Source organism: Nomascus leucogenys, chromosome 12 (assembly GCF_006542625.1).
Source record: "Nomascus leucogenys isolate Asia chromosome 12, Asia_NLE_v1, whole genome shotgun sequence".
Classification (NCBI taxonomy): Eukaryota; Metazoa; Chordata; class Mammalia; order Primates; family Hylobatidae; genus Nomascus; species Nomascus leucogenys.
The window spans coordinates 56531945-56542993 of record NC_044392.1 but is presented as its reverse complement, the minus strand read 5'-3'; the positions used below and the strand labels follow the sequence as shown (position 1 = coordinate 56542993).

The 11049-nt window shown below is 43.5% G+C and overlaps 2 pseudogenes; one reads left to right on the top strand and one right to left on the bottom strand.

Moving 5' to 3' along the window:
• Nucleotides 1–263: 263 nt before the first annotated feature.
• Nucleotides 264–1267, bottom strand: LOC100606912 (annotated as a pseudogene).
• A 3208-nt stretch (nt 1268–4475) lies between these two features.
• On the top strand, nt 4476–11049 carry LOC100607257 (annotated as a pseudogene).

Here is an 11049-nt window from a genome sequence, read left to right as displayed (position 1 = left end):
CTATTCTTTTTCTGATCAGTAATCTTTGTGAGTTTTCCTAATATAGCATTTTTTTTTGGCCTAGCACAGACAGGGGACTTTATTGATGGTACAGGACAAGGTGGGGTTCCCTAGGCCCCTCCCTCTTTAGGGGTTCTGCATGGAAACTGTGAGGAGGGGAGATTCTCAATGTGCTGGGGGACTGAGTGTGGCAGAGACTCCCCAGCACCTGAGGGCCTCTCTTTTCCTCTCATGCTCTTACTGGGGCTGATGGTCCAGAGGTCTTACTCCTTGGAGGCCGTGTGGGCCATGAGGTTCGCCACTCTGTTGCTATAACCAAATTCATTGTCATACCAGAAAATGAGCTTGAGAAAGTGGTAACTGAGGGCAATGCCAGTCCCAGGATCAAAGGTGGAAGAGTGGGTGTCAATGGTTAAGCTGAAGTAGACAACCTAGTGCTCATTGTAGCACAGGATGCCCTTGAGGGGACCCTCTGATGCCTGCTTCACCACCTTCTTGATGTTATATTTGTCAGGTTTTTCCAGATGGCAGGTTAGGTCCATGACCAACATATTGGTGGTGGGTACATGGAAGGCCATGCCAGTGAGCTTCCCGTTCAGCCCATGGATCTCATTGCCCACAGCCTTGACAATGCAAGTAGATGCAAGGATGATATTCTGGAGAGCTCTGCAGCCATGATGCCACAGTTTCATGAAGGGGCATTCACAGTCTTCTGGGTAGCAGTAATAGCGCTGACTGTGGTCATGAGTCATTCCACTATTCCAAAGTTGTCATGAATCATCTTGGCTAGAGGTGCTATACGGTTGGTGGTACAGGAGGCATTGCTGATGTTCTTGAGGCTGTTTTCATACTTCTCATGGTTCACACCCATTATAAACACGGGGGTATCAGCAGAGGGGGCAGAGATGATGACCCTTTTAGCTCAACCCTGCAAGTGATCTCCAGCCTTTTCCATGGTAGTGAAGACACCGGTGGACTCTATGATGTACTCAGTTCCAGAATCACCCTATTTGATTTTGGTGGGATCTAGCTTTTGGACGATGGTGGTGGGATTTCCATTGATGACAAGCTTCTTGTTCTCAGCCTTGATGATGCCATGGAATTTGTCATAGGTGGACTCATACTGGAACTTGTAGACCATGTAGCTGAGCTCTGTGAAAGGGTGATTGATGGTAATAATATTCACTTTATCAGAGTTATAAGTAGCCCTGGTGACCCAGCACCCAATAAAGCCAAATCCATTGACTTAGGCCTTCATTTTCACCATGGTGCCTCAAGAATGTGGCTGGCTCTGCACGAGAGGATGACATTGTCTGTCAAATGGGAGAAGCAGAAAGTTAAAGCATATTATTTAACCCATAATTATCAAACTGAGAAATTCTTCACACGCTCAGATGCCAATAGGTGGTGACTCAGATGAGCATCACTTGATATAGCAGGCTGACATTCCCTGAGCATGTGGACAATTCAGTTGTCTCATTATCACTTGGTTAAAAGACCATGCTTTTCCCCATTGGATTTCCTACTGTTAAAATCAATTGGCCATATGAATCCAGGCCATTAACACAGACATAGGCAAAAATTCCCTTATAATAAATTATAGGCTTAAATTTAAAGGCTAAATTATACATCTCTTAGAAGAAAACATGGGTTAGCGTATTCATGATCTTGAATTAGACAAAAACTCAACTTTTCCTGGTTAAAAAAAGAGTTGAAAAATGAAACATGATCAAAACTAAAAATGTTTGCACTTAAAGACAACAATAAGAAAATGAAAAGATGACCCACAGACTGAGAAAAAAAATCAAATTATATGTTTGATAAAGGACTTATATCCAGGATATAAAATACACTTACAACTGAACAACAAAAAGATAAATAACCTAATTTTATAAATGGGCAAAATATTTAAATAGCCATTTCACCAAAAAGGTGTAGGAGTGACCAATAAAGTACATGAAAAGATAGCATCATTAGTGAGCAGGGAAATGCAAATTGAAACTACAGTGAGACACCACTTCTTACTCACTAGAATGCTATAATAAAAAAGAAGGACAGAAGCAACTGGAGGAAGTGAAAAAACGATGATGTGGAAAAATCAAACTACTCATGCACTGTTGATGGGACATGCAGCCATGTTGAAAACCAGTTTGGCAGTTTCTTAAAAATTTTAAAGATACATTTACCATATGACCTAGCACTTTCACTTCTAGCTGTTTACCCAAAAGAAATAAAAACCTATGTCCACACAACACACGAATGTGAATATTCATAGCAGCTTTATCCGTAACAGTCCATAAAGTAGAAACACATCAAATATCTATCAACAGGTGAGTGAACAAATGGAACTATCAATACAATTTAATAGGATTTGACACCTAAAAGGAATGAAACATTGATATGTGCTACAACATAGATAAAACACAAAAGTATATTAAGTTAGGTGAAAGAAGACAGATACAAAAGACCACATATTGCATGATTCTATTTATATGGGTCCCAGAAAAGGCAAATCTGTAGAGTCAGAAAGTCAATTAAGAGTTGCCTTGAGTTGGGGAGTGGGAATAAAAGGTGGCAACTGATAAGCATGAGGGATTTTTTTAGGAATGATAGAAATGTTGCAAAACAGGATCGTGGTAATGGTCACACGTGTCTAAAATTTTACTAAAAATAATTGAACTGTACACTTAAAAAAGGTGAATGTTATGGTATGTCAATTATACCTCAGTAAAGCTGTTTAAAAACAAACAAGTTTAGTAGTGTGGGCCCCATCTGTCTTGCCCTTTGTTTAATTTCTAAGTTTCTTTAGGGCTTATATTTATTGCTTCCACTCAGAGATTGCAAGAGAAAGCCCCCAATCTTAGAAAACAAGCAACATACTCTGAATTACACTTTGGTCATAGATGAACTCACAAGAAAAAATTTAAAACATCAGGAACTGAGTGATGATAACCCAATGCATCAAAATGTTGGATACAACTGACACAGTGCTTAGAGAGAAATTTACAATTTTAAATGCCTATAGTGGAAATGAACAAAAGAGTAAAGTCAATTATCTATGTTTTCATCATAAGAATACTGAAAAATGAGAGTAAAATAAACCCAAAATTAATAAATGTAAGCCAATAATAAAGAAAATCATGAAATAAAAAATAAGCAAACAATAGAGACAATCAATGGTCAATTTTTCTGTACTCCATGAACAAAACTTCATTTCAAAATGATTTTATATTTAAGTATATATCCAGAACCACAGAAATCTTACAAGAAAAAGTTAGGAAAATATGGGAATAAAATAAGAATTCCACAAGAATAAAAATCAGAATGTAGTTGCCTACCAAGTAGGTTGGGTACAGTGCAAAGAATTAACTAAGAACTTCTTTTCAAGAAGAAAATGGTCTCTGTTTTTTCGGATGGTACTTACATGGGCATACATAACTGTCAAGTTTCACTGAACTGAACACTTGAGATCTGGGCAGTTTAATGAATATAAATTACATTTTTTTAAGTAAAGAAAGTGTCTCAGGAGCTTATGGTGGGTAAATTTGGGCAGTTCTAATGCATAGGCTTCAGAAGCACTCACAGCATGTTCAGTTCAGGAGAATTTGCTGAAAATGGTTTTGCAGCCAAAAATATGGGATAAGTTCAAACATCTATGACAAGAGTCATTGGGGCAAAAAACTACACTCTCCACTCTTGTGGTACGGGCCATATTATTAAGCAGTTATCAATAGATACCTTCCCTTCAATGATGTTCTTCATCTAGTAACCCAGAGCTCTTCAGGGGAAAATTGCAATAATGGGCTAATGTGGATTTCCCTCCAAATATATTTACTGCACAAAGTTCACATTGCACTTGGAGATTTCTCCCAGTCTAGTTTAACTTCACAGATTGCAGATCCCAGACAGCTGGTATGAACTGACCAGCTTCCTGTTAAGGCTAAACCTAAGACTCTTTACCACACTCTTTTCCACAGACTCTTTACCACACACTTTACCACTTACTCTTTTTCGAAGAGTGGCCTTAGGATTGGATTTCTCTTCCTGTTCCTGGGAAGAATCAGAGATGTAACCTAAAGGTCACTATTCTTCTGAGAAAAGGGATGCTGGAGGAGGTGGGAGCAATGAGTTTGTGGCATGAGTTCAGAGTGATAAGGGGCAAGCCAGGAGCCACAGAGCATAAAGCTCCAGGGCTGCCTTAGGGGATGAAGTGACCAGCACCTCGACTCTTCTGTCCAGCCTTTTAACCATTTAATTAATGGTTAGAGCTTTTTCACTTTCTTTCAGCTACTCTTGGCAGCGGTGGGGACATGGAATTTTTGCAAACAATGGGGTGGAGGAAAGTAAGGCATCTGTGCAAGTCTATAACCATTTTACCACTGTTTTTAGTCCTCTCCATGGTCACCCTAGAAAAAGATCTACTCCCCAGGATCTTCTATTTCCTGGCAAGTGTTTCCTGCAATCTTGGATTGGCCATGATGGGCTGGAGCTGCCTTGTGACAGGAGCAGGAGGGTTTCTGGGTCAGAGGATCGTCTACCTCTTGGTGAAGGAGAAGGAGCTAAAGGAGATCAGGGCCTTGGACAAGGCCTTCAGATCAGGTTTGAGGGAGAAATTTTCTAGTAAGTAAACTTGAGTCATGGGTGTGTGGCTACATTTTAAACCCTGCATGGGTATGGGGAGGTGGAGCTTTTCTGGCAAGTTATGGAAAGTTGTAGGCAAATCTAAGCCAATCCCACATCCAAAGTCACCAAAAACAGAAAACTAAATAGCATAAAATGGCATAGTGTGAAAGATACTGGGCAGGCAGTCCAGAGACTGGATTCTGGCCCTGACCGAGAACTTGAGAGGCAGCCACCTCAGCCTCCAGGCCCCTTTCATCTAGAAAATCCCACATCAGTTCTCGTTCTTGTCTACAACTCTTTTATGCTCTGAAGCTTTTTGTCTTGGCAATTGCTTTGCAACATTCACAAAGGACAGCATTTACCTGGAGACCTCACCAGTGGGTCCCTGCCTCTCTAGACTGCCCCAAGCTTTGTTTTGTTTCATAGCATCCTCAGCATCTTTAGTGGAGGTAAAATAAAAGGAAGCGAAGGCAAAGATGAGTGTTTAAGTGTGTGTGTGTGCATGTGTGCATGTGTGCCTGTGTGTGCGTGTCAGAGAGTGAGAAAGAGAGAGAAAATGAAGGGGAGAGAAAAATCAGAGAGAGAAAATGAGAAAGATGGAGAATGAATGAGAAAGAGTGAGAGAGATAGCATCAGTGAGAGGGAGAGAGCACGCACAAGTGCATAGCACAGAGCAGAGACAGAGTAAGAGGCAGTATAAGGCCAGGCATGCCTCATTTTCATTTCTCATATATGGCTCTTTTTAAAACCATTTGTCTCTGTTGCTCAATACCCACCCCCTACCCCCACCCTGCAATGCAGAATTTGTTGTAGCAACTCTTGTGCAAATAATACTATGAGGAAGGTAGAAAAGGGGTGACATCCAAGTGGACAATGAATGCATCGAGGTCCAGAAACAAAGCGACTTGCAAAGGCCATCTGATTAATGTGTAGCAGAGCTCAGACCAAAGCTTCATCCAGGGGCTTCACATGGCCCTGGGGCTGATGCTTGGCAAGATGGGTCTTCAGTCTCTCCTTTTGCCTCCCTGTGTGTCCAATTCCCTGTCCTCCTCCCCATCCCATGGGATTGGGAGGACTGTGTGTCTACATATGAGCTCTGACTCTGCAGAGGGTCATGCGCTGCCCACAGAAAAGTCCCCACTTAACAGCACTCAGGGACCACACCCAGCACTCTACTCTTCTTTCGCTCTTCTCTGACCTCTTCTGATTTCCTCCACCCTCTGTTCTAATGGTGTCTTTGATAAATAAATATTAACACTTGATGAATTTTAAATGATTGTAATCATTATGTCTCACCAATATTTGTACTCTAACACGTAATACAAAGAAAAAGCAATGCTCAGCCTAGAGGAAAAATTCCCCTGTGGTGAAAATGCAGGGGGTATAATGGATGGGCAAAAGACTGTATGAAGATAAAAACAGAGAATCCTTTCAGTGTTTTTTCTGTGCCAGGCACTGTGCTACATGGTTTGCATGTGCCCACTCATTTGCTGCTCATAACAGCCCTATGAGGTTATTAATGTTATTAGCCTCCTTTCTTGCAGTTGAGGAAACAGAGAGAGGTTAATGAACTTGTCCAATGTTCCACAGTTAGAATATGGCAAAGCTGGATTTGAACCCCTGTATGTAGTCTAGTGCAGCATCTGTGCTCTTAAGCAGTAGTTCGTCTAGCAGCTTGAGGAAGGAGGGAGCTATGGCTCCATCCACAAAGTCCCCTTTCCTGGTCTCTCTAGTTCCCTGTGAACTCATAGGGGAAGAGTCACTTTCTCTTGGCTTTAGACTTCTTCAGCTTTGAAATGGTAATTCCTTTGAGCCAGTCTGAAGTTGGCAGCAAATGGGAAGCAGACGAAGGGAGCAGGAAGTACAGAGGTGGAAATGCAATCAGAGAAAATTCGACTCTCAGGCTGTCACCCACCTCTTCCCCAGCAGCCTCTTCCCCGCCTCCCCTATTGCAGGGCCTCCTTGGAGTTGCCTGACAGTGGGAAGGGGCTGGGAGTAGACAAAACAAGGCAGAGGCATCAAGAGAGCAAATGGTCCCACCTGTATCCCAGGAAGGAATTTCTCCAGCCTTGAATTTTTCACTCTGAATTTTACTCTCACTGTTCTTTGGCCTTTGTTGCCAATTTCAGTTAAACTGACTTATTCTTACTCTTTCTCAGAAAAGTTGATTCTAAGCAGCTATTCCTGCACCTGGTGCACAGGGTACAAGACTTAGAGGCGGGGTGGGCAACTTTGAGCCTTCACTAGAAACATGACCTTTAATCTGCCCTTTAACCTCTCTGAGCCTCAGTTTCTTCACCAATAAAATGGGATTCAGAATACCTACCTCATGAGACAGCTGTAAAAGGAAATAAGCAAGCTGTGAGCCATATGCAGATTATAAAGCAAAAATGAGTGTATTTATCTGAGCTCCATGTAGCATGGCGTTCATTTTGTGGGCTAATTCCAGGTGACAACTTTACTGGCAGCATCACTACCTCTGGATTTCAGAGGAGCCTGAAGACATTGATGTAACTGCTGCCCTGGGCTACACAGCTGGATGTTAGTTCATTGGTGACTAATTCATTTTCAGCGTTGGTACCTGCTTTTGATAATATCCAACAAGAATTTTCAAAAAAATTCATTATTTAAACTCTTCTGCAATTCCCTAGTAATGGCTCCACTCTCCTCCCTTTCCTCTCAAGCAGGAAACCATAGGGGTGATTTTGTCTTCTCCTTTTCCTCTCAGCCAAGATCCAACAGGTACCAGGACCTTCAAGGTGAGGTCTGAAGTTCCAGCCTGGTGTATCTCTCTCCTTCTCTGCTTCCACTGCTGGACCCTGCTTCCAGTCCTCATCTCAACTTTGGCACAGACATTCGGATTAATCTCTTGATCCCCTGGCTTTCTCATATCCCCTATACTAGTCCATTTTACATCCTTGAGGCAAGGTTAACTTCCTACACTACAATTCTGCTTCATTATTCTTTTTCTTTTTGAAACAGGATTTTGCTGTGCCACCCAGGCTGGTGTCCAGAGGCATGATCTCTGCTCACTGCCACCTTCATCTCCTGGGCTCCATCCATCCTCCTACCTCAGGCTTCTTATTAGCTGAGAATATAAGCATTCACCACTATGTCTGGCTAATTTTTGTATTTTTAGTAGAGACGGGGTTTCACCAGGTTGTCCAGGCTGGTCTCGACCTCCTGGAGGCAAGTGATCCACCTGCCTCAGTCTCCCAAATTGCTAGAATCACAGGTGTGAGCCACCACCCCTGGCCTGTTTCTCTACTTATTCCAAATATAAATAAGGGGTTTTCTGTGACATGGTGCTGGAGACCCAAAATCACGATTCTGCATTACCTACAGAATTAAATTCAAACTTTTCCTTCTTATACCCAACTCTCCACAATCACCCTACTCTCCTTAAAAATTTTGGTGAGTCTCCCGTGACCCTAGCAGTGCTTATATTCCAGGCACACCTGACAGCTCATTGCTCAGATTACTTTTCTGAAATGAGATGGGGTAGAAACAGATGTTTGCTCTTTCCCAAAAAATTGCTAAACATGCTGACCTCTGTGCCTTTGTTTACTTGTTCCTTCCATGGAATATACACCCTCCACTCTAACAACCCGACTCTAACCACCCTCAAACACCTATGTAACATCATCTTTATCAGGAAACCTCCCAGCCAGATTCAGAAACCCTTCCAATGACCTGACCTGTGTTCTTGCAGAGCTCCGGAACAATACCAAGCTGACAGTGCTAGAAGGAGACATTCTGGATCAGTCAGGCCCGAAGAGAGCCTGCCAGGACATCTCAGTAGTCATCCACACCGCCTCTATCATTGACATCTTTGGTGTCACTCACAGAGAGTCTATCGTGAACTTCAACACGAAAGGTACAGTAGCCTGAGGAGGAGATGGAGCAAGGTGGGGCAAACAAGGATCAGAAGGATAAACAATGAAGGAAGAGAAGTCCCTCCACTGAGCACCTGCTATGCTCTGGGCCAAGTGTCTTTGCTGATCACTACCAACTGGGGGAGTTCAAAGCTGCTACCTTCAGTTTTTTACATGAGAAGACTAGGGCTGAGAGATGGCAAGTAACTTGTCCAAGGCCCCCCAGATAAGTAAGTAAGTAGGAGAATGAGACTTTAAATGCACCTCTGTGTGACTCCAAAGGCTGTGGATGCTCTTTCTACTGTGGCTCCAATCAAAAGTCAACTAAACTCCGACTTCAGACTCTTGATATCCAGCCACCCCTTGCATCTGTGGCCCGAATCAAACCTTCCAGGTGCCACTATAGTCATCATTTTGAGTCTCGTGTGTACACTGATGAGAATGAAATGGGAAAAATCCCTTGTCCCCCTCACAGTGCATGTGATGGGGGTGTGGCTCCCTCCTTCAGTGCCCCTGCTCAGACCACTAGGGGAGCATACAGACGAGCAGGCTGAGGGGATCCAACTCCAAAGCAGCATCTAGGGGTGAATGTTCCCAGCTCCTGAAGCCCCAGTGGACATGTGTTACATGGTGCTCCTTTAGTTTTGATCTTTTAGTTTTGCCGTCTATAGGCAGCTTGTGTTAACCAGCTCAATTAGATCTTAGACCATCCAGCTTGTCACAAGGACAGAGGGCTTTCTGTATCCTGGGTTCTTCTCATAGTGTACCAGAAAAATTGAATCACACCTGAGCTTGGAGAATGAGTGCAAGCTTTTATTGAGTGGAGGTAGCTCTCAGTGAGATGGAGGAAGCCAGAAAAGAATGGTTTTCCCCTGGAGTCTGCTGCTCAGTGGCCTGACTCTTCCCTAACTGCTTGGCCAAACCCTGCATCCTTCTGCTGGTCAGTGCATCCCTCTCGACATCCAGCTGCTCTGTGTTCCTTCACTGATGTGCTTCCCTCAACATCTGGCTGCTTCTCTCTTCTTCCCCTGATCTGCTCCTCTTGACATCCAGCAGCTTGTGTGTGTCTGCTAGAATCTTGGGGCTTTTTAACAGGCACAGAGTTAAACATGTGTATTATACAAAGAAAGAATTTAGTGCCAAAGATTACAGAGACAAGAAGTAAAATATACTAACAACATTGTACCCTGAGCTGTTTCACCCTGGACTGGTTAAGTTTTAGAAGAGACATAACTGTTCTTGGCACATCTTTAGCAGTTAACAGATGCACCCCAGGAATTCTGGGGTTTGTGGGCTTGCACCAAGGCCATTAAAGCTTTTGGTTTTTTTCTGTATCTCCTCTTTCTTTCCTGGGCCTTTCTGTCTCTATTATGAAAGACTGAGATGGCCACATTCAGGAGCTCCTCTAATGTACTATCTGGTCCCAGAGCCTGTTTCTGCAACTTCCTCCTGATGATAGGAGCTGCCTGAGTAATAAATTTATCATTTAGATGTCTCTCAACTGAAGCAGGAGATAGAGGGGTGTGCTTTACTAAGACCTCGCTTAGCCTTTCAGTGGGATTTTCATTTTTGTGTTTTTCCTGTGGCTGTAGCATGACCCAATCTCAGTCAGATCCACTGAAGAATGTAGCTCGAGTCTATTACAACCACTGAACTTGGAAGTGGGGAGTGAGATACATGGATCTGTTCACGTGGTCGGCCCCCCTTAGGGATATTTCCTGACACTGACAGCATGCTCTTCATGGGCAGGTACCCAACAGCTGTTGGAGGCCTGTGTCCAAACTAGTGTGCTAGTCTTCATCCATGCCAGCAGCATACAGGTAGCCTGGCCCAACTCCTACAAAGAGATTTTCCAGAATCGACACGAACAAGAGCCTCTGGAAAACACATGGTCGGCTCCATATCCACACAGCAAAAAGCTTGCTGAGAAGGCTGTGCTGGTGGCTAATGTGTGGACTCTGAAAAATGCTGGCATGTTGTACACTTGTGCCTTAAGGTCAATGCATATCTATGGGGAAGGAAGCCCATTTCTTACTGCCAGTATAAATAAGGCCTTGAAAAACAAGGTGATCCTGTCAACTGTTGGAAAGTTCTCCACAACCAACCCAGTCTATGTGGGATGGGCCCACATTCTGGCCTTCAGGCCCTGTGGGGCCCCAAGAAGGTCCTAAGTGTCTGAGGACAGTTCTATTACATCTCAGATGACACACCTCACCAAAGCTATGATAACCCTAATTACGCCCTGAGCAAAGAGTTCGGCCTCTGCCTTGATTCCAGATGGAGGCTTCCTTTAGCCCTGAGGTACTGAATTGGCTTCCTGCTGGAAATAGTGAGCTTCCTGCTGAGGCCAATTTACACCTACTGACTGCCCTTCAACTGCCACATAGTGACATTGTCAAACAGCATGGTCACCTTCTCTTACAAGAAGGCTCAGCAAGATCTGGCATATAAGCCAATTTACAGCGGGGAGGAAGCCAAGCAGAAAACCATGGAGTGGGTTGGTTCCCTTGTGGACTGGCACAAGGAGATCCTGAAGTCCAAGACTCAGTGA